The sequence below is a fragment of the Staurois parvus genome, unplaced genomic scaffold (assembly GCF_062004578.1).
Source record: "Staurois parvus isolate SC_StPar_1 unplaced genomic scaffold, SC_StPar_1.0 ptg001695l, whole genome shotgun sequence".
Taxonomy (NCBI): domain Eukaryota; kingdom Metazoa; phylum Chordata; class Amphibia; order Anura; family Ranidae; genus Staurois; species Staurois parvus.
In genome coordinates, this window is record NW_028319491.1 from 111,601 (window position 1) to 139,360 (window position 27,760).

The 27,760-nt window shown below is 43.9% G+C and overlaps 1 long non-coding RNA gene across 2 annotated transcripts in view; it reads right to left on the bottom strand.

Moving 5' to 3' along the window:
- Positions 1-27,356, bottom strand: part of LOC149434718 (uncharacterized) — a 43,966-nt gene extending 16,610 nt beyond the window's left edge. Inside the window, exons 1-3 of one of the 2 annotated variants that reach the window (XR_016308638.1) lie at positions 26,271-27,356; positions 17,267-17,417; positions 9,184-9,296 (exon numbers count right to left, since the gene is read on the bottom strand). This is a non-coding gene — a long non-coding RNA (uncharacterized LOC149434718). The remainder of the gene's footprint in view (positions 1-9,183; positions 9,297-17,266; positions 17,418-26,270) is intronic. The other variant, XR_016308637.1, reaches the window with a different exon arrangement.
- Between the last annotated feature and the right edge of the window lie 404 nt (positions 27,357-27,760).

Sequence of the window (27,760 nt, forward strand, 5' to 3'; positions counted from 1 at the left end):
TGGCTCAATTGCCGATTTTTACCAACCCCCATGCCACCTGCGTAAATGAGGCATATCTGTCTAAAAAATATATAACATTAATTTGTGCTCAGTGCTGCATGGCGGAGTAATTGTCAGTCAAACTGGAGATTTTCCGGCTCATACTCAAGCGGTTAAAGTGCATCTAAAGCCCAAATGTATTTTGTAGGTTAAGAAAGCATGTTGAGGGGTTAGAAGCCCTGTGGTATCTTTATTGCCCGACCCCTGTATGTGTCCTGGAGGCCATTACCCCAGATATAGAAAGTGAGGTGTCATCCAAACTAGCAGAAGTGTTACAATTACTCTGTTCCATAAAGCGGGGGGGGGAATTGGAAGTACATCTTCCTTTCAAATAGCTTGTTTTGCATTCACATTATAAGGAAAAATCCTCCAAAATCTAGCTGTGTAAAGCCACATTACAAACGTGAGTTTTTCAGCTTTATTTTAGCGTTTTTCCATTAGCGGTTAGCGGCATTTTCCCGCTTTTGTGTCTATTTAGCGTTTTTTTTTTGAGCAAAAAAAAAATTTTTTTTTGTTAAAAAAAAGTCCCGAAATGCTAGTTTGCAGAGTTTTACCGCGTTTTTCACTGATAGAGCGTTTTTACAGCTGAAAAACTCCTCTAGAAACCCACTAGTTTTGGGTTTTTTTTCCTGCCAAAAAATGCTGATTGCAGTCTATGTATGTATGGACACATAGGATAACATGCTGGGGGGTTACGGGCTGTAGAAAAAAACGTACAGCCGCTGTAAAAGCGTCAAGTGAGCATGAGGGCTTTCTCTGTTCCATAGGGGGGGGGGGGGGCAGGTGTCAGAGCTGAGTCCACACCTTCCAGCAGCAACCAATCACAGCCTTCCTATACATTTAAAACCTGCACAGGGGAAGTGACAGTTGGAAGTACATTTACCTTTCAAATAGCTTGTTTTGCATTCACATTATAAGAAAAAAATCCACAATCTGTATACTGTAAGCTGCTGTAGCACTCCTTTTCATTAAATTCCCAGCCGCACTGATCGTTAGAACAAGGGAAAGGTGGCACAGAAGGGGTTTATTGACAGCATCCCATCTTCTTCCTTTCCTAGTTGAAGCTCTGACAGTGTCGTATTACATGTAGCATTGTTAGATTGGGCAGATTTAGTCGTATTTGGAGCCTAAACGTATTTGTTTTTATTACGAAAGAGCAGTGATGGGTTAGAAGCCGTCAAAATATTATTACTGGGGATTTCATCCATAAATACTTTATTGTATTTGCCACCAGAACTAGGGGGTCAGGGTAGGTTTTTAACAGCCAGTATACTGATCGGTCGGACACAGTGGGTAACAGATCTCACCAACCCAGAGGAGCGTTCTGGGAGGACATCCTATGACATCCACCCGGACTGGTGAAAGTCTCGCCTGGCCGTCACTTGACAATTGACCAGGTGGGACTTTCATCATTTGGCATTAAATTCATATGATGTCCTTCTGGAATGCGCCTTGTGCGCGCCGCCACAGTCCACACTGCAGTGAGATTTGTTGCCCTCTGTATCTGGCCGATCAGTGTACCAGCCACTGCCAGTTCCATATGATCGCTGTGACCAATCACAGCAGATCACATAACAATGGTATACAATGGATGGCATTCAGTCATGCCATCCAATGTATACTATTGAGATTGATCACATGGTACCTATGGCCAATCACAGCAAATCATAATAGTAGACACTGAATGAATCAATTTCATTCAGTAATTATGGTTGTTTTTACCTGTGCAATTCACTGGTATAAGCAATCATAATGCGCAAGAAAAAAAAACTTGATCATTTCCCCAGAGTAGTACAATGTTACTATGGTCAAATTATATTGCTTTGGTAACAGTGTGACATAAAAAAAAGAAAAATATATATAATACAAAAGAAAAAAATTATAAACTTTTTTTATTTTTTTTTATACTGTCACCAGTTAGTGCTCCTTATCACCGCCACACTAGTTATAGGATGATGCTGTACTGCACTGGAGACAATATTTTAAAAAAAAGTGAAAATTAACATTTTTCAAAAAGTTATGACAAAAAACTAAAACATCAAAAATTTACTAAATACCTCAAATTGTTTACATTCCAATATGAGGTCATTTTGGGGGGTATTTGTATTGTCCTGGCATTTTAGGGCCTCAAAAAATTTGATTGGTCATCAATACATCAGAATTGATTGATTTTCAGATATAAGTACACCAAAGTTTGTGAACTCTATATCTTTCCTACAGACTAGAATATTGATCACTGATTTGGATTATTTTAATGAAAAAAATGTAACACAATACATTCTGGCTTAAATTTAGGAAAAAGATTATTTATTTGCAAAATATTATAACAGAAACAATGAAAAATTTGAGTTTTTTTCAAAATGTTCTTTTATTTAGCAAAAAAATTAAAAGCCCAGTACTGATTATATACCCCAAAACAAAGCTCTATTTTTTTTTAGAAAAATGATAAAATTTTTATATGGCTGCAGTGTGGCACAACTGCGCAATTGTCATTCAAAGTGCAAAAGCAATGAAAGCTGAAGAATGGCCTGTTAAGGAGGGGGGTGAAAGTGCCCGCTATTGAAGAGGTTAAGTAGGGATACTAGTTCCAGTAACAACTCACAAGATGGGAATTTCTTCTCACTTTGGAGGGATTTCCTCTCACTTCCCGTACCTTACTAAAAATAAAAAAAACAATAGAAAATGATTTTTAAAAAAGGCAACTGGACATTTGTGCTTTAATTCTGCTCAGCCAGTCTTGTGATTTATTTGCTTAGTTCTGTACTATTTGATAGTCTAGGAAAACAAAGACATGAATGGAAGCTAATCTATTTTTTTTTTCTACAGAAGTAAATGTGATCCCTTTGGCTATCACTGATGACAATGTGACCGTCTCAGAAACGGAGACTACCAGAGGCACAAACAGTGCCCACCAACAGACCGCAGAAGAGCTGGTGTTCAACCCATCTGCAGAGACTGTTGCTGCACCAATGGATGGGCTAGAAATCAGCATCCCTACAGAGACTGTGTCCATCCTGACAGATGAGACTAAATCCACAACAACGAGGGAATCCTGCTCAACTGGTACCTATGTACCAGATACGGTGATTGAGATCCCTTCTTCTACAAGCAAGGAAACTGACTCAGAAGACACAACCCAATACACCGATCCTTCAGACATTGTGGAGACTGTGCCCAGCCCCGAAGATGGACCTGAATCCACAACCATAACAAAGAAGGATCCCCGCTTAGACACTACCTATGTTCCAGCAGGTGAACAGGAATTCACCAGAACTGTAGTGACTGTGGCTGAGCCAAAAGATAGTATAGAGATCAGCATCCCTACAGAGACTGAATCTATCCCAGAAAGCGGGATTGAGATCAATGCTACTATGGACCATGAGTTGGACCAAAGAAGTGAGATCCAATCCACCAATGCCAAAGATGTTGTGGAGACTGTGCCCACCCCCGCAGATGGGACTGAATCCACAAACACAACAAAGAGGGATCCAAGCTCAGACAGTACCTATGTTTCTGCAGATGAACAGTTTAGCACAGCTGTAGAGACTGTGGTTGAGCTAAAAGATGGCATAGGGATCAGCATCCCTACAGAGTCTGTGTCTATCTCAGATACTGTGATTGAAATCCCTTCTGCTACAGGCAATGAGTCTGACGCAGAAGACACCCCAACAGATGACACTGAAACTGTACTTGCAAAGTCTGTGGCTAATATAAAAGATGGGATGAACATGAGAATCTGCACAGAGACGGTGTCTGTAAGAGGGTGGCTAAAATTTAAATGGGAAATGAAGATAGAACCCGAGGCCACAAGCAGCCCAAGTGGTTTTCAGATCATCATTTTCGAGAGAACCTCCAAGTCAACCACCAGCGAGGAATCTGTCCAATCTGCCCAGCAGACTTCCACCCCTGCAGGCAATGGTCAGTCATTCTTCAGCAAGGTCTGGGCCTTTTTCTTCAAGAAAGAAGAGAGAGAAAGAGAGACCGAAGAGAGAGAGGAAAAAAATGAAGAGCAAGACAGAGAGAAAGAAGAAACTACTTCAAAAAGTAAGGATTGTAAACAATATGAACAATGTAAGTTAGCTGAACAAGATCCATTATTTAGAGATGTTTCAGACACTTGTTCAGTTAACTTTATATTGTATATTTGGAAAACCTCAAGAAATATCATTGAAACAAACGTAGGTGGAGATAAACTAACCCCCATTTTTTTCCTCTTTAGAAGTCAGCCAGATCCTGCTTGATGTCCCTTTGACAGTAGAAAGCTTTGATTATCATAAACTTATTGGAGAGGGAGAGTATGGAAAAGTAAGTGATCAGATTCACAAATGTTCTTATTCATACCCATATAATAGATAGGGATCCTGTATAGAAGGGAGGCGTGATAACTCAAGGCTGGATTCACACAGTTGTAGTGTTTTACCACCAGTTATATTTGTGCCATGAAGTGCATCATGTTGAGGCAGCCCATTCATGTAAATAGGCAGCCTAATTCTCCAGGATTCGCCATAATAGGTGCATTAGTAAGGTGTGTTGAGTGCCATTAAAGTAGAACTCCAGCTTAAATCTCAGTACCCTTAATAATGTCCCCTCGCCCCTCCTAACACCTATGCTGACTTTTCCGTTGCTCTAATCTGAAGGTCATGTGATCGGTCTTCCTTGCTGAGCACATCACGGACCTGCAGGTGGGCTTGTCTGCCTAGGATTACATATCACTGGATACTCCAGCTTCCCCTTGTTGCTGACTCGGGAAGCCGCAATTAAAGGAGGGATAGGTGGGGGTTGGGGTTGGTCCTAACTGCAGTGACCATGGGAGATATAGGCAAGCTGTGCGCTTGAACGGCTTGCTTGTATCTCAGAACGTAGTGACAGGGGGTGCAAACTGACCACGCTAACACAGATGCTTATGAAATACACAAAGGAAAAGATTTATTCAATTCAATTTTTGGGGTTTACAAACACTATAATGGAAAGCAATTTAATGCTCTAAAACAGTGTGAATCCAGCCAAAAGCACTGATGCCATGTTTTAATTTAACACAAGATAGGGAAGGGCGGGAAGGGGTTTCACTCTCCCCGGTGGATTTTCTATTGAATTTCCATGGGCAGGAAGGGGTTTCACTCTCCCTGGTGGATTTTCCATTGAATTTCTATTGAACAGAATTTGTAAGCCATCAGAATAAAGGGAGGGTGCAGATGGGAGCTCCGGTGGGTACATTTCAACACCGGAGACCATGTGAGATTTAGAGGGTCACCTGGTGATTGGCTTATTTACATCTAACCCAAAAAATAAATATCATGGGTGGGTGAGCTGACCCTAAATTGACAATACTAATATCTTATTCTTCTTTCTTCTTCAGGTATTTTTGGCATCACATCCTGCTGTCGATCAGCTGCTGGCAATAAAAATGGCCAAAAAACTTTTGTGGCCTCCCGATAGACTTTTGATAGAGTGCCAAGCCATGGTAGCGACGGAGGGTTGCAGGTTCTTCCCGCAATTATTTGCTACTTTCCAGACAAGAGTAAGTATCGTTATCCTTTAATTATTTGGTGCAGTTTTTGAAGAGTCCAAATCAATTAGAATATGACATTTTCCGACCCCTTATAGCTCTTTAATCACTTATGTTGGTAAATGTTAGTTAACCGGACTGGTTCTGTAACCTTGAAGAGTTTTTGATGGTCCTCCAAGCAGGTTCTTCAGTTCTTGCTGCTTGTAAAAGGGGCATAACATCTTCATCATCACAGAACAAGCCCAGTAAATGTGACTATTTTTAGCTATAAAATAACCCGAATAAATGAGACTCTTCACAGACATGTTGCTTAATTTTTCACTGAAAGTCTCCAAATTAGAGAAGACAAAGGTGAAGGGTTGACTATGGACTCTCATAGTGAATAATGAATGCATTATAATTTTTCTCTGTTTTATCTTTTAGGATTTCTTTTTCTATGTCATGGAGTTTGTGAATGGTGGCACCCTGGAAGAATTCATCAAAGAGAGGAATCGACTGCATATTAACACCATAAGGTAAGTACTATAATGGGGCTCACTAGGATTGGGGAGGGAGGCAGAATCAATGCCAATTGTAGACAGATCACCTTTAAGCTATGAGGCCTCCATATTAAAGGGGATGATTGGATGTGCCTGCTTTACCTAACCACCCCCAGGTACACTTGTCAGGTGCCTTGCTCTTAAATGTCATGTTTAGATTGATTCAACATTTTTAATTAGACAATGCAGAAGGAACAGGAAAGGAGGATAGCTAAGATGCCAGACATTTCCTATATCTCTTATAGGGGGAAGAAAAGTTAGATACTGGGCCAGAATTCATACCCTGACAATAGTAGTCTGCCAAAAGTAATGGGAGGGACTCATGCGTCTCAGATCGTAGTTCACTCTTTCCAACAATATACTCGAATATCCATGGGTAGCATTAGACTGACATTACCTATGGGATAGGATTCGGGAAGATCTAACTAATAAGAGATTGGTATAATGAATACATTCCTGGTTGTGTCCTTAGCTGGACAACATTCGTTTCATTAGTACTTTAAAACCGGCAATAACGCCTTAATGAAAACCCATCGGGGTTTGCTTATAGCCAAATAAAAAAGCATTATGCATATAAACAAATAAAGACCCCCCTATGGCAATGTTTTGTTAAAATGATTTAACAATATACAAGATGTATTCAAAAATATACCTATTTCTTCTAGAATTAGGATGGGGTAATATTAATCAGGGATCTAGTTACTGTAAGTTTATCACTAACAAATCTTTTCTTCTTTTTCCATCAGATTTATTGCGGCGGAGCTCCTGTGTGGCCTTCAATTTCTTCATTCCAGAGGCTTCGCACACAAGTAAGTTATTATCCATTATATTTTAAAGTTTTAACTCAATGTTCTCCAAACTGTGGCCTGCAGGTCAGATGTGGTCCTTAGCTTGCCTTTATAAAGGCCCTGGGGCACTATTCCTCCCACTGACACCAACAATTGGGAATTATTCCTCCCACTGACACCAATTATGGGGCACTGTTCCTCCCACTGCCACCAACTTTAGGACATTATTCCTCCCACTGACACCAACTTTAGGACATTATTCCTCCCACTGACTTCAATGATGGGGCGCTATTCCTCCCACTGACACCAATGATGGGGCACTATTCCTCACACTGACATCAATAATGGGGCACTATTCCTCCCACTGGCTTCAATGATGGGGCGCTATCCCTCCCACTGACACCAATGATGGGGCACTATTCCTCCCACTGACATCAATAATGGGGCACTATTCCTCCCACTGGCTTCAATGATGGGACACTATTCCTCCCAATAACACCAATGATTGGGCACTATTCCTCCCAATAACACCAGTGATGGGGCACTATTACTCCCACTGACACCAATGATGGGGCACTATTACTCCCACTGACACCAATGATGGGGCACTACTCCTCTCACTGACACAAACAATAGGTCACTATTCTCTCCATTGATACCAACAATAGGGTACTTTTCCTCCTGGTAATACCAATGAAGGGACCCTATTCCTTCTCCTACTGACCACAGGCGCTATGTAATAGTCTTATTCCCAATGACCACGAAGCCTGAGGCATTGTATACTATCACAGCAAAGGTTCACCCTCCTGCATGTAAAGAACAGTAATCTGGCCCTGTGTTTTGAAAGTTTGGATATTAATATTCTAGCTCATAAAAAGGTTTGGAGCAGACAGCTTACTTTTTTTTTTCTTCTTCTTTACAGTGACTTGCATTTTAGCAACATCCTCATGGATAGCACCGGACATATCAAGATTATCGACTGTGGATTGGCATCTATAGTACAAATGGCACCCTGCCCAGGCAGGTTTATGCCCTCAGAGGTAAGAGACACGCTGTCCATCAATTGACTATGCTGTGTTTTTCTGGCCACCGAGAGGTGCTTAACCTCTTCCATCATAGAGCAACTTTTTTTCATTTTCTGCACAAATGTTATAAAATCTATATTTTCAGGAAAAAATACACTAAAATGAATTTAATGCACACAGACACTATATAATGCTCATTATTTTGTAAAGAAAAAAAGACAAGGTTCTGTTGAATAAATAGACATCAAACATGTCGGACTGAAAAACTGTGTGTGCCCCTGAAATTGTGAAGAAGTACGGTGCCCGACATGATCATGTGCAGACAGCTCATCAGTGTAGAGTTAAATGGAAATGAGGCACCTAGAATTATTGGTCTGTGGTGTGCACAATGAGACCCAACTTGGGTTGCGCAAATGATATTTACGCACATGTGCGCACCCTTGGAAATCACCTGTGAGCCACATAAAAGTGATCAGGCAGGTCTACAGCCACCCAGATCATTCTTATAGTAAAGTCAGAAACTGGCTGGTAAAGACAGAAACAGCCTTGAGCTTGTTTAACTTCTTCAGATTTTGGATGTACCAGATACGTTCAAAAGGGCTGAATAGATTAATAATGCAATAAAAAGTGACAAAAAATGAAACTTTGCCTAGACCTCTGCTTGGTGTTGCAGAATTATGACACAGTCAACTGCTGTTATGATGTATATAAATTAAAGGGGAACTAATCCTTCCTATCCTTTACAGCCAAGGAAGCTGCCATCTTAGCCTCTGTTTGATCTGTTGCTGCCACGGTGTTGCACATCAGATCAGTTATGACACCAGCCATTTGATGGCTTGACAGTTCACTTGAGAGCAAAAGCAACTGTGACAGTCATCAATCATGGCATGCCTTGAATGTAACTGTTTTTGGAAACTATTAACGTAATGAGTTGAATTCCGCTTTAATTGCTTTAGGAATTGAAATAAAAGTATTGTATTTTTCTATTTATGTTAACATGCTTTGGGCTATAAAATATTTTTTAACTATTCCAGGTCTATCAGAATACACCGAGAGCCTTTCGCAGCGACTACCTCAACTTTGGCTGTCTGCTCCTTGACAATGTAGATAGATGCACTGGCAAAAATTTCCAGCTCCGGGACTTCATAGGAGAGGTAAGTAAATGTCCTACTTTAGCCAGAGATAGAAAAAGTTTATTTGTTCTATAAAATTGGCTAAATTAAATTGTTTAGTTATTACTTTTGGGATGTTAATGATCTATTTTATTTGTATATATAGATTTCAACCTTTCCTGATCCCACGTCTTCGTTCGCAAATCTGCGACACCACGCATTCTTCTCAACGATAAACTGGGATGAACTGGAAGCTGGGAGAATAAGTCCACCATACATCATGGAACCTGTAAGTATATGACCAGGAAATGGGGTCACGACTGTAATTTTGCTATGTCTGCTGGTTTGCATTCTCTATTCTGCCCCCCACTGGCATGAATGAGGAGCTGAATTGATTTTGCGGTTGTGCAAGTGTTATCTAATAGATTGCACTTTTGGATGGAAAAACAATCCACATCGGACCATTTATAAGTCATGCATCTATAAAGCATGAAACCTATCAACATTTCATAGGCAGCTTTATGCTTCTACTGACAAGTTCCAGCAGAGAATTTAGAATCAGTGAAGTATTTAAAAAATCATTTATAAACATGCCTGTACAGTGATAACAATATAATGATTATTCATGTTGATGAATATGTCCATCGTGACTGGTCCTATTAAAAGGATTTTAACTCAGCACATAGCAAATAATAGAACCTGCCCAATAATAATATTCAATATAGTGACAATAAGGCATTATCTAAAATCATTAACAGTTTTTCTCCTCTCCACAGAGCCCGGAGGTAAAATTGTCATCGGAGATCGACATGAAAAGCTTAATAGAGCAGGACAAATATGAGGAATCTGAAATAAGCAATTTTGCTGATATAGCAAATATCCAAGGATTCGAATTTCTTTGTGATCTATGGAGAGAAATTCAGAAAAACCACTAGGAATTCGAGGCCACGTAAGTAAAAGGGGCTGCAATAGCAGGGACATCACTGGGCTACATGGCTGGGAATCCTCGGCTACCTAACCCAAGAGACTGGGATAGCAGTGACACCACTGCCCAAGTATGGTCACTGACATTGACCAAACATGGCCACAGTACATTCCATAGGGGCCACAGAAGAGCAACTTAAAATCACAAATGGGACCAGTAGCACTATACACCTGGTGGACTAGTTTAATGGTAGCCCCCACCACACTGTGCTGCTAGCAGTCCACTGGAGAAGTCTAGAAGCTGCGCACTGGTTGACTTGGACCTTTTGAGCAGCGGTGGACAGAGCCATGCAGGGCCGTCAAGAGAGAAGAGGGGAGAGAGGAGAGAGAGAGGAAGAGGGAAGAGAGGAGAGAGAGTGAGGGGGAAGAGAGAGCGGCAAGAGAGGGGGAAGAGAGAGCAGAGAGAGAAGAGTAAAGAGAGAGAAGAGGAGAGAGAGAAGAGGAAAGAGAGAGAAGAAGAGAGAGAGAGAGAGAGAGAAGAGAGAGGGAAGAGAGAAGAGAGGAAAGAGAGAAGAGAGAGGGAAGAGAGAAGAGAGGAAAGAGAGAAGAGAGGAAAGAGAGAAGAGAGGAAAGAGAGAAGAGAGGAAAGAGAGAAGAGAGGAAAGAGAGAAGGGAGGAAAGAGAGAGAGGAGAGAAGGGAAGGAAGAAAAGAGGAGAGAGAGGGAAGAGAGGAGGGGGGGGGGAGAAGAGAGAGAGATGAGAGGAGAGAGATAGAAGAGAAGAGAGGGAAGAGAGAGTGGCAAAAGAGGGAGAAGAGAGAGCAGAGAGAGAGAGAATTGAGAAAGAGACAGAAGTTAGAGAGTGAAGAGAGAGAGCGGGAAGAGAGAGAGAAGTCAGAGAGAGATAGGGAAGAGAGAAGAGATGGAAAAGAGAAAAGAAAAAGAGGGAAGAGAGAAAAGAGAGAGGGTGAAGAAAGAGGGAGGGGAGAGAGAAGGAAGAGAGAGGGAAAGGGGAAGAGAGAGATAGGGAAGAGAGAGGGAAGGGGGAAGAGAGAGAAGGAAGAAAGAGGGAAGGGGGAAGAGAGAGATAGGGAAGAGAGATAGAAAAGAGAGGGAAGAGAGAGGAAAGAGGAGAGAGAGGAAAGAGGAGAGAGAGAGAGAGAGAGGAGAAGAGAGATAGGGAAGAAAGATAGGGAAGAGAGAAGAGAGGGAAGAGAGAGGAAAGAGGAGAGAGAGGAAAGAGGAGAGGGGGGGGGAAGAGAGGGGGGGGGGAGAGAGGGAAGAGAGAGGGGAAAGAGAGAGGGGGGGAAGAGAGAAAGAAAGAGGGAAGAGACAGAGAGAAGAGAGAGAGGAGAGAAGAGAGAGGAGAGGGAAGAGAGAAGAGAGGGGGGAGAGAGAGAGGGAAGAGAAATAGAGGGAAGAGAGAGAGGGGGGTAGGGAAGAGAGAGAGGGAGAGAGGGGGTAAGAGAGAGAGAGGAAGAGAGGGAGGGGAAGTGAGTGAGAGGGAAGAGAGTTAGGGGAAGATGAGAGAAGAGAGAGGAAAGAAGAGAGGGAGCGAAGAGAGAGAGAGGAGAGGGAAGAGAGAGTGAGAGGGAAGAGAGAGTGAGGGGGAAGAGAGAGTGTCAAGAGAGGGGTAAGAGAGAGCAGAGAGAGACAGAGAAGTGAGAGAGAGACAGAAGATAGAGAGAGAAGAGAGAAAGGGAAGAGAGAGAGGTCAGAGAGAGGGGGAGAGCGAGGGGGAAGAGAGAAAGAAAGAGGAAAAAGAGGAAGAGAGAGGGAAGAAAGAGAGAGGGAAGAGAGAAAAGAGGGAAGAGAAAAGAGACGGAAGATAAAAGAAAGGAGAGGGGGGGGGAGAAAGAAGGAAGATAGAGAGAGATGGAAGAGAGAGAGGAGAGAGAGAAGAGAGAAGAGAGAAAAGAGAAAGAGGGAAGAGAGAGGGAGGAGAGAGAGAGGGAAGAGGGGAGAAGAGAGAGAGGTTTAGGGGGGAGGAGAAAGGGGAGAAGAGAGAGTGAAGAGAGAGAGAAGGAAGAGAAAGAGGAGAGGAGAGAAAGAGAGGCGGAAAGAGAGGAGACAAGAGAGAGGAGAGGGAAGAGGAGAGCGAACAGAAAAAGGAGAGAAGAGAAGAGGGGGGGGAAGAGAGAGATACAGAGTGAGAGAGAGAGGGGGAGAGAAAGAGAGAGGGAAGAGAGGAGGGAAAAGAGAAAGAGAGGGAAGAGAGAAGAGAGGGAAGAGAGAAGAGAGGGAAGAGAGAAGAGAGGGAAGAGAGAAGAGAGGGAAGAGAGAAAAGAGGGAAGAGAGAAAAGAGGGAAGAGAGAGAGAGGGAAGAGAGAGAGAGGGAAGAGAGAGGAAAGAGAGGAAGAGAGAGGGAAGAGAGAGAGAGGGAAGAGAGAAGAGAAAGAGAGGGAAGAGAGAAGAGAGAAGAGAGAAAAGAGAGAGAGAGGGAAGAGAGAGGGAGGAGAGAAAGAGGAAACAGAGGGAGGAGAGAAGAGAAAAAAGAGATAAGAGAAAGAGGAGAGAAGAGAGAGAGGGAAGATAGAAAGGAGAGAAGAGAGAGAGAAAAGAGAGAAGAGAGAGAGGGAAGAGAGAGAGGGACAAGAGAGGGGGAAGAGAAAGAGGAGAGGAGTGAAAGAGATGCGAGAAGAGAGGAGAGGGAAGAGGAGAGCGAACAGAGAGAGGAGAAAAGAGAAGAGAGGCGGGAGAGGGAAGAGAGGGAGAGGGAAAAGAGGGGGGAGAGATACGGAATAGAGAGGGGGGGGTAAGAGAGAGAAAAAGGGGGGAAGAGGGAGGGTAAGAGAGAGAAAAAGGGGGGAAGAGGGAGGGGGGAGAGAGAGAAAAGAGAAGAGAGAGGGGGGAGAGAGAGGAAAAAGAGGAAGAGAGGGAAGAGAGAGGAAAGAGAGAGGGAAGAGAGAAAGAGAGAGGGAAGAGATGGGAGAGAGAATAGAGGGGACAGAGAGGAAGAGAGGGAAGAGAGAAGAGAGGGAAGAGAGAGGACAGAGAGGAAGAGAGGGAAGAGAGGGAAGAGAGAAGAGAGGGAAGAGAGAGAGAGAGGGAAGAGAGAGGGAAGAGAGAAAGAGAGAGGGAAAAGAGAGAGGGAAGAGAGAAGAGAGGAAAGAGAGAAGAAAGGGAAGAGAGAAGAGAGGGAAGAGAGAAAGAGAGGGAAGAGAGGGAAGAAATAAAAAGAAAGGGAAGGGAGGAAGAGAGAGAGGGAAGAGAGGAGGGAAAAGAGAAGAAGAGAGGAAAGAGAGAAGAGAGGGGAGAGGGAAGAGAGAGAGAGAGGGGATAAAGAAAGAGGGAAGATAAAGAGAGGGAAGATAAAGAGAGAAAAGAGAGAAGAGAGAAAAGAGAGAGGGAAGAGAGAAGAGAGAAAAGAGAGGGAAGAGAGAAGAGAGGGAAGAGAGGAGAGAGGGAAGAGAGAGAGAGGAGAAGGAGAGGGAGGATAGATAGAGAGAGAGAAAGAGATGTTCATAGACAGGACACTCATGTGCGAAGACCGAGAGATGGAAGAGGGAAGAGAGAAGAGAGGGAAGAGAGAAGAGAGAGAAGAGAGGGAAGAGAGAGAGGAGAGCGAGAGGGGATAGAGAGAGATGGAAGAAAGAGAGAGGGAAGAAAAAGAGAGAGAGGAGAGAAGAGAGAGGAAAGAAGAGAAAGAGGAAAGAGAGAGAGGAGAGAAGAGAGAAGAGAGAGAGAGGGGGAAGAGAAAGAGAGGAGAGAGAGGGAAGAGAGAAGAGAGGGAAAAGAGAAGAGAGGGAAGAGAGGAGAGAAGAGAATGAGGGAAGAGAGTAGAGAGGGAAGAGAGAAGAGGGGAAAGAGAGAGAGGAGAGAGAGACGGTTAGAGAGAGAGGGGGAAGCGAAAGAGAGAGAGGCGAGAAGAGAGAGAGGAAAGAAGAGAAAGAGGAAAGAGAGACGGGAGAGAAGAGAGAGAGCGAACAGAGATAGGAGAGAGAGAGGGAAGAGAGATATGAGAGAGAGAGGGAAGAGAAGAGAAAAGAGAGGGAGGGGAGAGAGAAAGAGGAGGGAAGAGAGAAGAGAGGGTAGAGAGAGGGAAGAGAGAGAGGAAAGAGGGGGAAGAGAGTTAAGAGAGAAGAGAGGGAAGAGAGATAGGAGAGAGAGGGGGGAGAGAGAGGGAAGAAAGAGAGAGGGAAGCAAAAGAGAGGAAAGAAGAGAAAGAGGAAAGAGAGAGAGGAGAGAGGAGAGAGAGAAGAGAGTAGAGAGGGAAGAGAGGGAGGAGAGAGAGGGGAGAGAGAGGGAAGCGAAAGAGAGAGAGGAGAGAAGAGAGAGAGGCAAGAAGAGGAAAGAAAGACAGGAGAGAAGAGAGAGAGAGGAGAGAAGAGAGAGAGAACGAAGAGAGATAGGAGAGAGGGAAGAGATAAATGAGAGAGAGGGGAAGAGAAAAGAAGAGAAAAGAGAGGGAGGAGAGAGAGGGAGGAGAGAAAAAGGGAACAGAGAGAGAGATGTTCATAGAAAGGAAACTCATGTGGGAAATAAGATAGACAACATCAATGAACCCGCCCACCGAATAATGTACAGCTGAAGACATCATCTCTAATCTCTACTGGATAACTGATTTACCCTGCTCAGCGGGGGAGGGCCTTATACATCAGAGGCAAAATATGGGCAGCACAGAGGCTTAGTGGTTAGCCTTGCAGCACTGGGGTCCTTGGTTCAAATCCTGACCAGGACCCTATCTGCATGTAGTTTGCATGTTCTCCCTGTGCCTGCGTGGGTTTCCTCCGGGTACTCCGGTTTCCTCCCACACCCCAAAAAAGGGCAAACTTGCGTTGGTGGTGTAGTGGTAAGCATAGCTGTTTTCCAAGCAGCTGACCTGGGTTCGATTCCCAGCCAACGCATTATCCAAGATGGCTGCTTCGCCTCCTTAGTATTGCCATGATAATGCTGATACTAATATTATTTATAGCAATGATAATAATAATTCCAACAATATCGACAACTATCATGATAATAATATTAATAATAGAAATAATATTTATAAAGATAATAATCCTAATAGTAATGGCAATAATAGTATTAGAAATGGAAATAATATATATATTTATTATTTGTAGGTGAGAAGTAAATACAATAAAACGAAGATTTCTTTGATCGCTCTTCCTCTATCTTCCCTCTCGCTCTCTCTCTTCACTCTCTTTTTCTCTCTTCCTCTTTCTTTTCCATCTCGCTCCTCTCTCTCTCTCCGCCTCTCTCTCTTCCCCCTCTTCTCCCCTTCACTTTCTCCTCCCTCTCGCTCTCTTCCCTCCCTCTCTTCTCTCTCCCCTTTCTCTCTCTCCCTCCCCTCCTTCTCTCTCTCCTGTCTTCTCTCTCTCTCCCATCCCCCCTCTCTCTGTATATTCTCCCCCCTCTATGTTTTTCTCTCCTCTCTCTCTCTCTATTCCCTCTTTATCTCCTCTCTCTCTCCCCCCTCCCTCTTTCTCTCTCCCCTCTAACTCTCTCTTCCCCCCTGAGAGGGGGGGACGATAGAGAGGGAAGAGAGAGAGGGGGTAGAGAGGGAAGAGGGAGGGGGGGAGAAAGAGGGGAGAGAGAGAGAAAGGGGAGAAGAGAGGTGGGAGAGAGGGAAGAGAGGGAGAGGGAAGGGGGGGAAGGGGGAAGAGAGAGAGAGAGAAAGGGGGAAGCGAGAGGGGGAGAGGGGGGAAGAGAGAGAGAGAGGGGGGGAGAGAGAGAGAGAGGGGGGGGGGAGAGAGAGAGAGAGGGGGGGGGAAGAGAGAGGGGGAAGAGAGAGATGGGGGGGGAGGGAAGAGAGGGGGATGGGAGAGAGAGGGAAGAGAGAGATGGGAGAGAGAGGGGGGGGAGAGGGGGGAAAGAGAGAGAGAGGAAAGAGAGGGAGGGGGAAGAGAGAGAGAGGGAAGATAAAGAGGGAAGAGAAAGAGAGGGAAGAGAGAAAGGGAAAAGAGAGAGAAGGGATAAAGAGGGAAGAGAAAGTAAGGAAGAGAGAGAGAATCATATATATGTACATCTACACACTTATTGATGCTCTCGCTCTCTAATTGGGGGGGCTAAAAGTTTTTGTATTGCCTAGGGCAAAAGAAAAAAAGATTTTAGCATGTGGGGAGGTGCAGTATAGTGCTGCTAGTAAATACACAGAGTTGCAGAAAAACTTGGAATTGTATTAAACAGAAAACCTCAGGAAACCATAGAACATCATTTCTCATGGACTTCCTCTCCAGGCTGAGGTGCCACTCAATTTGAGCGTCACCTGCAATGGAGAAAACAAACTACACCTACCTACAAGCATGTATACAAAAAATGTAAAAATTGCCTCAGTAGACAAATGGTTAAAGCAGTTATGTTCAAAGCCCAACCATTTCTTCTGCCAATTTTTCTTTTTACAAATCGGAGGCCCAGTAGCTTGGAAAACCAAAAATGAATCTCTGGCTGCGATACTCAACTCCATCCCCTGCAGTGCCACTTCTCCCCCACAAGGTGTCCTCAATCTTCCTGGTTGAATGAGTCCCAGCAAGACTGATGTGTAAAATTAGCAGGTGATCAGGAGCCTCTGACATGCAGCCAGCAGCAGCACTCCATGGTCACCGGCGCTTCCATCACAAACCTGCCCCACGTTGAGGATTGGTCAATTGCACTAGCAATCATTTTGAATGGAGCGCACTAACATACCGGCATTTCTTTAAAAAAAAAAAAATATCCTGGAGATTCTCCGCCGGCACCCAGCAATAACCGAGAATCACTGACAGGGGAGAGGTCTGTATGTAAACAACACAGGACTCTCTCCTGCCAGCAGTAACATGGACAGCAGAGAAATACACAGCAGCATGTTTCCCTAGTAAAACACACACAGTACATGTTGTAAAACACAGCACAGCACACAGTTAACCCTTTGATCACCCCAGATGTTAACCCCGTGCTGTTCAGTGTCATTAGTACAGTGTCAGTGCTTTTTATTAGCACTGATCACTGTAATGGTGTCATTGGGATGTCGGTGGCAGTTAGTCATTTCCCACCCAGTGTCAGAATGCCCGCACCAGTCTTGCAGTCCCACTATAAGTCACTGATGGGTGCCATTACTAGTATAAAAAAAATTAAAATTCCAGTATATATACCGCCATTAGTAGACGCTATAACTTTCATGAAAACCAATTAATTTATACGTATTGGGATTTGTTTCTGCAGCAAAGACGTTGTTTTTTTTTTAAATGTCAGTCTTTTTTTGTTTATAGCATAAAAAAATAAAAAACTGCACAGGTGATCAAATGCCACCGAAAGAAAGCTCTATTTGTGGGAAAAACCCAAATATTTCATTAGAGTGCAGCGTTGCATGACCGTGCAATTGTCAGATAGCACAGCGCCGTATCGCAAAAATTTACCTGGACAGGAAGGGGGGTAAATCCTCAGGAGGGCAAGTGGTTAAAATGACCGGTGAATGCAACTGCAAACCTGTTGGGTTGTGTTGGTAATGTGTAACACTTGCTCTCAGCCAGCAGATGTCGCTATAGCTCTGATGGAGGACAATGTGAACTATGGGAAAAGCACAACATTCAGTGTTATTGGTGACAATTCTATTTACCTCGACTGGCTTTCAATTTTAGAACCATTTCAGGACAGCGTGCCCACAAGTGTACTGCAGACGGGCGGCCCGTACAGGCACCGTGATATACCTGTGCATCGCTGGCCTCTTCCAGGTACACACCCCTGCCTGCTGACTCCGTGGGAGTTTCTCAACAGGTCCCGGCCAATGATTCATAGCCAGGACCTGTTGATGGGCTGTGTCCAATCACAGCCCAGAGCCCTGTGTTGGCAGTCAACACTGGGCTCTGTACAGAGGGAACAACATCTCTGTTTCAGGGATAAGAAACAAAGATTTTTAGTACAAAGCAGCACATATTACACACATTAACACTTGTTAGGCACACATTTAACCCCTTGATTACTCGTGATGTTAACCCCTTCCCAGCCAGTGTCATTAGTACAGTGACAGTATATAGCAGGGGTCTTGAATGAAAATTTACGGAGGTCTGGTCAGCAAAATTTCCTTCCAGCAGAAATCCGAATCTCGTTAGCGATATAACACATCACAGTCCCCCGGTAGATGATCATCTTTAGTGTACCTTTCACACTGCAGTCCCCTCTACATCACAGTCCCCTCTTTAACCACTTGCCACCTGGCCTATGGTCATATGACGGCCTTCCCGGATCGTTCTTTGCGTGTGCCCGCAAGGCCACTCTGTGGCGAGATCTGTCACCGGCCATGTAGCTCGGACACGGCCAATGACAGATCTGTCTACTGGTCCTGTTACCAGTACCATGTGACCTGCTGTGACCAATCACAGCAGGTCACATAACAGTTGTATACAATGGATGGCTTCCTTTCATGCCATCCATGGCATACAACTGTGTCTAGCTGTGAATGGTCACAGCGATCACATGCACAGGCTGGGCCAATCACAGCCCATCTGCCTCATGTGGTTAGCCATGGCCAATCACAGCTAATCAAAACAAAAAAAAAATCTGAATGAATCGATTTCATTCAGTTAAATGCTTCCTTATAGAAATTATTTACTATAAGCAATCAAATTGTGTAAAAAAAAAAAAAAATACTGATCACTTCCCCAGACTACTCTGGTAACAGTGTGTTATGAAAAAAAAATATAAAAAAAGAGAAAAAAATGTAAAAAATAATTAAAAAATTTTAAAATATTATCTTCTTTTTCCCATACTGTCACCAGTCTCCCTGATTACCGCCACACAAGTTGTATGCTGACGCTGTACTGCACTGGTGAGAATGTGAAAATAATTTTTTTCATTTCCTCATTTTCCAAAAAATTATGACAAAATAATTACAAATTCAAAACACTCGCCATGCCTCTTATGAAATACGTTGGACTGTCTACTTTGCAAAAAGGGGTAATTTGGGGGATATCTGTACTGTTCTGAAAATTTTGGGCCTCAAGAAATTAGATTGGCTGTCAGTACTTCAGGATTGATCAATTTTCAGATATATCCCATAGTTTGTGAACTCTATAACTTTCCTACAGACTAACTAATAAACACTGATTTGGGTTATTTTCACCAAAGACGTAGCAGAATACATCTTGGCCAAAATTTATGAAGAACAATTATTTATTTGTAAACTTTTATAACATAAACAAAGAAAAACATGTTTTTTTAAAAAAAAAATTTGGTCTTTTTTTCTTAATTTAGCAAAAAATAAAAACCCCAGCGGTGATTAAATAACACCAAAAGAAAGCTCTAGTTGTGTGAACAAAATAATACAATTTAGTTTGGGTACAATGTTGCATGACCGTGCAATTGTCATTCAAAGTGTGAGAGCGCTGAAACCTGAAAATTGGCCTGGGCAGGAAGGGGGTAAAAGTGCCCGGTAACACAGCGCCCCTAACACAACAAAGCGCCCCTAACGCAACACAGGTCCCCCTAACACAACACAGGGCCCACACAGGGCCCCTAATACAACACAGGGCCCCTAACACAACACAGCGCCCCTAACACAACACAGGTCCCCCCTAACGCAACACAGGTCCCCCTAACACAACACAGGGCCCACCAACACAACACAGGGCCCCTAACACAACACAGCGCCCCTAACACAACAAAGGTCCCCCTAACGCAACACAGGTCCCCCTAACACAACACAGCACCCCTAACACAACACAGGGCACCCAACACAACACAGAACGCCCAACACAACTCAGGGCCCCCAACACAACACAGGGCCCCTTATCACAACATAGGGCCCGTAATGCAACACAGGGCCCCTAACACAACACAGGGCCCCCTAACACAACACAGGGCCCCCTAACACAACACAGGGCCCCCAACACAACAAAGGGTCCCTAACACAACACAGGGCCCCCAAAACAACAAAGGGTACCTAACACAATACAGGGCCGCTAACACAATACAGGGCCCCCTAACACAACACAGGGCCCCCTAACACAACACAGGGCCCCCAACACAACACAGGGCCCCCAACACAAAACATGGCCCCCAACACAAAACATGGCCCCTAACACAACACAGGGCCCCTTAACAGGAGGTCACGTAGAAATCATTGCGGTATAAAAGTTGATTATTTATCAATAAGGAAAAAAACAATATAAATATGCAAAGAATTTTCCACATTTCTAACATCCAATTAAAAAAATGTTGCCATAAAGAATAGCTCACCAAATCTGAGGTTTTTTAAACTTGGGTGTTGGAAATGTGGATATTTCTTTCCATTTTTATTATCATGCTGTGTTTATTATTATTAAAGTATTTATACTGCATACCGGGCCTGGAGCCCGAGGCTGTTGTCAGCCCCAGTGGTGTAGCATAAGGAAGCGCAGGCAGGCGCAACATAGCCGGGCATCCTGCAGGTGTCACTGTTGTGAGAGGCCGGGGGGTAGGGAGGAGCGGCGCTGTGAGGGCGGAGAGAGGCAGGAATGTGAAGGGCGGGTTAGGGGAGATGCGGGCTGTACATTAGTAGGAGGGGCGGGTCAGAGGAGGAGGGGAGCTGGCAGGAAGTGTCTCCTGTGCGGCTCTCAGTGACACCTGCTGCTCCAAAGAGACTCTCAGCCTCACCTCAGAGCAGGAACCGGCGACACGACAGCCAGTGTGGCCACCTATCAGTGTCCCATTAGTACAGTCTAATCAGTGTCCCCATCAGTGCAGCCTCATCAGTGTCCACATCAGTACAGCCTCATCAGTGTCCCCATCTGTGCAGCCCCATCAGTGCAGCCTCATCAGTGTCCACATCAGTGCAGCCTCATCAGTGTCCACATCAGTGCAGCGTTATCAGTGCCCCATCAGTGCAACCTCACCCGTGCCTCATCAGTGACCCCATCAGTGGCCCATCAGTGCAGCCTCATCAGTGCTCCATCAGTGCAGCCTCACCAGTGCCTCATCATTGCAGCCTTAGCAGTTCCCCATCAGTGCCCCATTAGTGCAGCCTCATCAGTGCCCCATCAGTGCTGCCTCACCAGTAAAGCCTAATCAGTGCAGCCTCATGAGTGCCACCTCATCAGTGCCCCACCGGTGCAGCCTCATCACCGCACATCAGTGAAGAAAAATTACTTATTTAAAGAAAAAAGGAGGCGGGGGTTATTTTTCAGTTTTTTAGTAACAAATAAAAACTAAATTGGTGATTAATATCGACTAAAAGAAAGCTCTATCTGTCTCAAAAAAAAGATAAAAATATAATTTAGGTGCGGTGTTGCATGACTGTGAAACTGTCGTTAACCCTCGCCTTACATCTGTGTGTGTGGTGCCGTTGCGGGACCCACACAAATACCTGCAGCCGCACCACCCACACAGAGGAATGCGGGACCCGCAGGCAGATGCCATTAATTGTAATGGCACACCGCCCGCACTGGAAATGGCAATCGTACTGGGAACCTCAGTTCCCGTGTGGGCTGCCATTTCCAAAGTAGTGCAGGGACTTCTTCCCTGCGTGTCCTGGAGTACAGGAGTCCATACAAATGCATAGGCTCTCCTGCCCGCGCAAATCGCAGCCTGCATGACCGCACAGATGTGAACCAGGGCTTAAAGTGTGACAGCGCTGAAAGCTGAAAATTGGCCTGGACAGGAAGGGGGTGAAAGTAACCAGTAGGCAAGGGGTTAAAAAAAACTGACTCCTAACTTTTTTAGCTGGCTCCTAGATGCAAAGCAAATTTGTCATGCCCTCCTCTATCTACAAAACGGCTTTGGTGCAAAACCATGGTGCCCTTATAATGCAGATCAGTGCTAACTGGACTGCTGAGGACCACCCAACCCAGAGACAAGGCATAGAAGACCCCGCACATCATGTGACCGGCCTAAAAACATCTAAAAAGAATAAGCAATAAAATGCTTAGAATAATAATAAAATGCCTAAAACACTGCTGGGGAAGGGGGCAGAGACCAGAGTGGGGCTGTAAGCTAACACTTTAATTGCTAGTCTTAACCTGCCCCGGAACACTAACTTTAACCCTTAAACAGCTGGATTTACTGTCTCAGGTGTTCAACTTTTTGATATTGAGTCTAACGCTGGCCATACATTGTACAATTTTCTTTCAAAACTTTATAATATATAAGGGCAAACCTAAACACTTTCAATTTGTATGCAATCAGGCAGGCTCTTGTACTACATAGTTAAAGGGAAATCTAAAAGGAAATCGTATAATGTATGGCCGGCTTAAAAAGGAGCGGAACATTAACTGGAACTCTTTGCCGAAACCAACTGTCTCATAGTTAGGCCGAGGTAGTTATACTGAGGTTAGAATTCAATAATTCGCTTCTATAATATTTCTCTATTGTAATAAATGCAACCAATATCCAACACTGAAAACTTCAAGCTAAAGTTTTGGGTTTTTTTTACTTTCCTGATTTTGAATTCATTTAAAATTTTACATTTTTAATTTAAAATTTTAAAATTTAAAGTTTTGCATTTAAACTTCAATTTTCAATTTAAGATTTTTTCTTAACTTCTTTTTTGCTATTATATTTTTAAATGAAACATTTTCACATTATCGCATTCCTTATTTTACAAAACGTGATGTCATAATTGGTTCCCTGTGCTTCCCTATGCAATACCGACAGATCATGGCTGGTGGGAGGGCCGGTAGGGTGTTGTACATAGCTTCCTGCAAACATCACAGCACCCTGCCTCAGTACTCCTCTCAAGAGCCTTCAGTTCTGATGCAAGTAGTAGGCTGCAGGGGTGTGGAAATTTTTGAAAAAACTACTTGTCCAGGGACTAAATCGGTGTCCCAATCTACTTGTCCCTCATGACAACCTACTTGTCCTGATAAAAAAAAATACATTTTAACCAAAACTGTATTTAAATCTGCTTTAAGTAATGTCCGGGGCTTTTAAAAACAAAAGGGGCTTTATAGCGACTTAAACGTTTAATATTTTTAACATTGCGCTGTTTATCTCCTCCTCCCCTCCCTGCCTGTCTACCTGCCTCCAGCACTGCACTCAGGGACTAGCAGGGAGGAGAGAGACCTTGCAGTGTAATGAGCACCGATTGGCTGCTCGTAATGAAAGGGGCGTGTTGGGCTTATCCTTTATCCCTTGCACTGCCAGAGCTGTTTTTGCATCATTTGCACACGATTAAACAAAAAGTTTTAGGCCCTAAGATGACACAAACCCCCCAAACATGATATATTTTGTGAAATCAGAGATCCTAGAGAATAAAATAGCGGTAGTTCCAATTTTTTATGTCACACGATATTATCACAAAGATGTGCGTGCTCGTGAAACGGCAACAAAGGTTAGTACCCTATATGTTCTATAGGCATCAATTTTAAAGCCCCTTATAGGTCATCAGTATATTGTACGGAGGAGGTCTGGTGCTAGAATTATTGCTCTCAGTCTGGCATGGGTAGCGATATGTAACATGTGTATCGCAATCCACGTTTTCATGAGTAGGCGTCCAAGTATGTGCTTTTATGTTTGTGCGTGCGTGCCTATGTGGGGGGCCTTGAAAAAGTTGCGGGTGTTATATGCTTGAGTGTAACTTCCATTTAAAAGAAAAAAAAAATTTACTTTTTTTTTTTAAATCACATATGGGACAAGAAGTTCCCTATGTGATGATTTTTGGTGACAGGTTCTCTTTTTTGAATAAGTATAAATCAGCACACACAAACAAATAACCCTCAAAACCCCTTAAAGTCGTATCAATATCCTTCCCCTGAAGTACCAATAACTAATATGTTCATCGACTTAAACAAAACCCACAATTCCAATAATAAATCAAGTCCCCAAAAAATTTCAAAAAAAATTTTTTTTCCCAAAAAGGTTCTCTTTTTTGAGACATGCAGGGTCTAAAAGAACCTGCATGTCTTTACTGTACTACACCGAATGTAATGCAGTGCACATCGCATCGGGACCCGGAAGTGATGTCACATCACTTTCGGATCAGGAAAAGTAGGGGAGGGGAGCGGATGTGTCCGTTCTCCTCCTCCCTCCCATGCCCTACACCACATCCCACGGCACCCGCTGAGCCAGTCTCGGGCATTCAGATAAGCAAGTGGAGGCCGGGACATATAGTGGGGGCGGGGGAGAGGCTGGCACTGTGGGCTGTATGGAAACTATCGGCAGCAGCGCTGCTGCCCGATTGCTTCCACCTGACAGGTGAGCCCTGCTGCTTTCCCACAGCAGGGCTAAGGCGGATTTATGCAAATAGAAAAATGCCTTGATGGGTGGAGTCAATCTGGGGGAGTCGGCATTGTTAGGCAGGCTGTATTTGCAAGAGACTCACCCTAGGTAACACCCAGATGTGATGTTGAGCCCCCAAGATTGAAAAACTGACATCCAATGTGGGCAGGGACAGTCAAACTGGGGAGGAAAGAGCAAGATGATGCTGGACGTCCCCCAGCCAGGAAATGAGGTGGGCCCTATCTTACTTGCTGCAGCTTCTAATGCACATTGTCAGAAGCTCGCAGTGTGCAGTGAAATCAGAGTAAGCCATTTCATACAGGAGAGGAGCCGCTACAACTGTGCAAGACTGAAGGGAAGGCTGGAAGTCAGCTTTAACTGATAAATATGATCATTTGTGTGTAACTTTTTTGCTGGTCCAAATGCATGTAATGAAATGGTATGCTCCAATACACTTTTTTTTTTTAACAAATACATATATTTATAAAAAATATTTTTAAAAAAGTATATATACACACACACACTTTTTTTTTCCTCGGCAAAATCATGTCTCGCTTAAATTGAGATATCTTTCGGTGGTATTTGGTCACCTGTACACTTTTTATTTTTTTCGCTGACAATTTTGAGAAAAAAAAACAATATTTTTGACTTTTTGCTATGAAAAATGTCCAGTAAAAAAATTTAAAAGATCAAATTTCGTCATGAATTTACGCCAAAATGTATTCTGCTTCATGTCATTGCTAAAAAAAAATCCCAATATGTGTAAATTAATTGGTTTACGTGAAAGTTATAGAGTCTACAAATAGCGGTATATTAATCAAACAAAACCTGCGCCAAAAAATAGGAAATTCCTAAACCAATGCTGCTGCTCAAGCAAAATACATAAAAAAAACAGAGCAAAAAAAATATATATATATAAATAAATAAAATCACAAAACTGAAATGAACAATATATAAAATAATATATAAAATAATTTCCAAATAAAAGTGCAAAAAATAGAAGTCCCAATCCAAAAAAATGAAGATATCCTAAATCCAATGTACTCCAAAGAAATAAGTGAAAAAAAAGTGCCGTGTGCAGAAAACTTCAGTGTATTAACACCATTTGTGATAACCAACATACACTGCACTCACCAAATATAGTGGACTCTCAGTGATTAAGAGTCAAATACACTTTGTGGATATTATATATCCTGCCAATAGGGGTTTTCACTGCACAGAAGAATGCTCCAATACAAGGATTTCCCACACAATTCGATCAGTGTAAAAAAGAAAAAAGTGTACCGAGAATAAAGGACACCCAAATGTTTGGCAAGTCCTTTTAGCGAGGATCAGTAAAGATAATAGGAAACACCAATTGTGGGGGGTCAGCTTCAAGTGGAGTTTGCAGAGAGGTCAGTCAAGCCGAATGTAAGGTTAAGGGCTTCCTGCTCACATTTTTTCAAGGCAAAAGTCCAACATAAGACAGATTGCCCACACAGGGGTAAAGATCACATCCAAAAGCAAAGGTTCTACAAACAACTGTTAAGCCTCCTGGCTAGTAAGTAGACCCTGCTGAGCCTGCTTAAGACCTGCAGACATGTTGGTCTCACAGAATGCTTGTCTCCTTTCACTGCATCACATAGCGGTATATATACACTGGGATTTGTTTTTTTAAGTTTTTATTTTTACTAGTAATGGCGGCAATCAGCAACTTAAAGCGGGACTATGGCGGACATTCTGATGCTGGGGGGGAACTGACTTGGTGTCACTGATATCCCCAGTGACAACAATACAGTGATCAGTGCTAAAAAAAAAAAAAAGCACTGACACTGTACTAATGGCACTGGGCAGGAAGGGGTTAACATGTGGGGGCTTTCAAAGGGTTTACTGTGTGCGGGGAGTGTATTACTAGGGGGCGGTGCCCAGAGCAGTGTGCCCGAGCTGACAGGGAGGAGAATTGTTAGTGATTTTGTGCACCCGTGCCGCCCTGTAGCAGTATCTCTCCTATGGGGCGGTCGGAAGCGGATGAAGGCTAAGTTCACCTTTCGTAACATATTACACCCATATTTGGGGAGTAACATGTTGTGTTCAGACCGCCCCCCGATCCCCACTTTGACAGCTAGTGGGGGATCTTCTCTCCCCTCGTTAGCTGCCAAATTTTAAAACAATGTGGCCGTGTGGGGCTCACACGACTGTCAGCTTGTAGTCCTCAATGAACTACCACGGTGCTGTGAAGTCAGCGTCACTTACCGTCATCGCTGTTCTATGTCACTATCAGGGTGTCGGCCTTCTCCGGTGACAGTTCGTCATGTTCCCGCACTTTGTACGACTTTACACGTTGCACCTGTATAAGGCCTAAAACGAATGAATGGAGAAATATTAGAAGTCATGTGTAAGGTGGAGCCTTTAAAGCAAAATAAACTTACAGAGATTTGTTCAGCTTTAACACTTTTTTCGATCTATAGCTCTCACCAGCCATGATCATCACACCATGTGACATGTCACATGACAGCCAGGAGGCCATTGGCACCACACAAGCTCATGCATGCGCAGCAGGGAGCAGGCTTCCTGTTTCCCATATCCAAGATGGCAGCGCCTCTCCTTTCCCAGACAGACTACATAGATGGGGATGAGAGACTGTAGCACTATAGCGGCTGCATGTGGGAGGAGGAAGTGTAACATTCCAATACCGCCACTGACCTCCTCCATGTGGCCAACAGAGCACTACAGATCCCTGGCCAACTTCATGCAGACGTGTAAAGTGGACATCAGAAAAGGAAGTATTGAGATACAGGAAGGAGTGCAGAGCTCCGAGCAAATAAGAACAGATACGGGGAATGTGGAGGTCACAGGAGAAGTATTGTATTGCACAGTGGCAGGGTGGCCCCATATGAATTCATTATTGCTGTGGCTGTGAAGAAAAGTATCAGGCCATGGCGGATGTACAGCACTGGTTAGCTACAGATGAGTGGTCAGGGGGGCGGAAAATGTGGCTCAAATGCTTAATTTTACCGCCCTCCATCTGCCTATGAGAACGAAAACTAAGGACTTCTTTACACTTGTGATTTGGAGGGGTGGTAAAAACTAGAGGCTGAGCCGTGTTTTTACTGGCTCACAACTGCCCCCACCTCACTTCCCGAGATTCAAAAGCAGCCGTATGGGGTATACACATGTGCAGCAAAAATGATCCCCCGTCATGTTTGACAGAGGGGAGAGGGGGTCTAAGGAGGCGAGATCTGGTGGGGCTGAAGAGGAGTTCGGGGGGCAGAGGAAAATAGGGGAGATCTGGGGGCTGAAGATTAACACCCCTGTCCTGTGCAGGAAGCTTCAGTTTCTCCTCTGTCATCTGACAGTTGACAATGGGAAAATGAAACAGGAGAAGGGTGTCTGCCCTCACTCCACAGCACAGGCTCTCTATCTTCCCCTGCTGGCTGGAGGGATGACAACGCCAAATCTTCTGTTCAGCTGTAATCAGTCCTGTCAGTGAGGAGGCCCCAACCTCTACATCAGCAGAGCACCCCATAAACATGGCGCCCGCCTGGCCCCTGGTGTACAACATACAGTATATACCACATAACCCCAATGTACATCATATATAGTCACAGAGATCCCAACCCATTACTAGGAAACCTACCTTTACACTTCCATGGAGAGCCCATAGCAACCACTCATTGTCCATAGCAACAGGGTGCCACACAGTGTAATATATATATAAATAAATAAAACATGGTGAAGCGCTA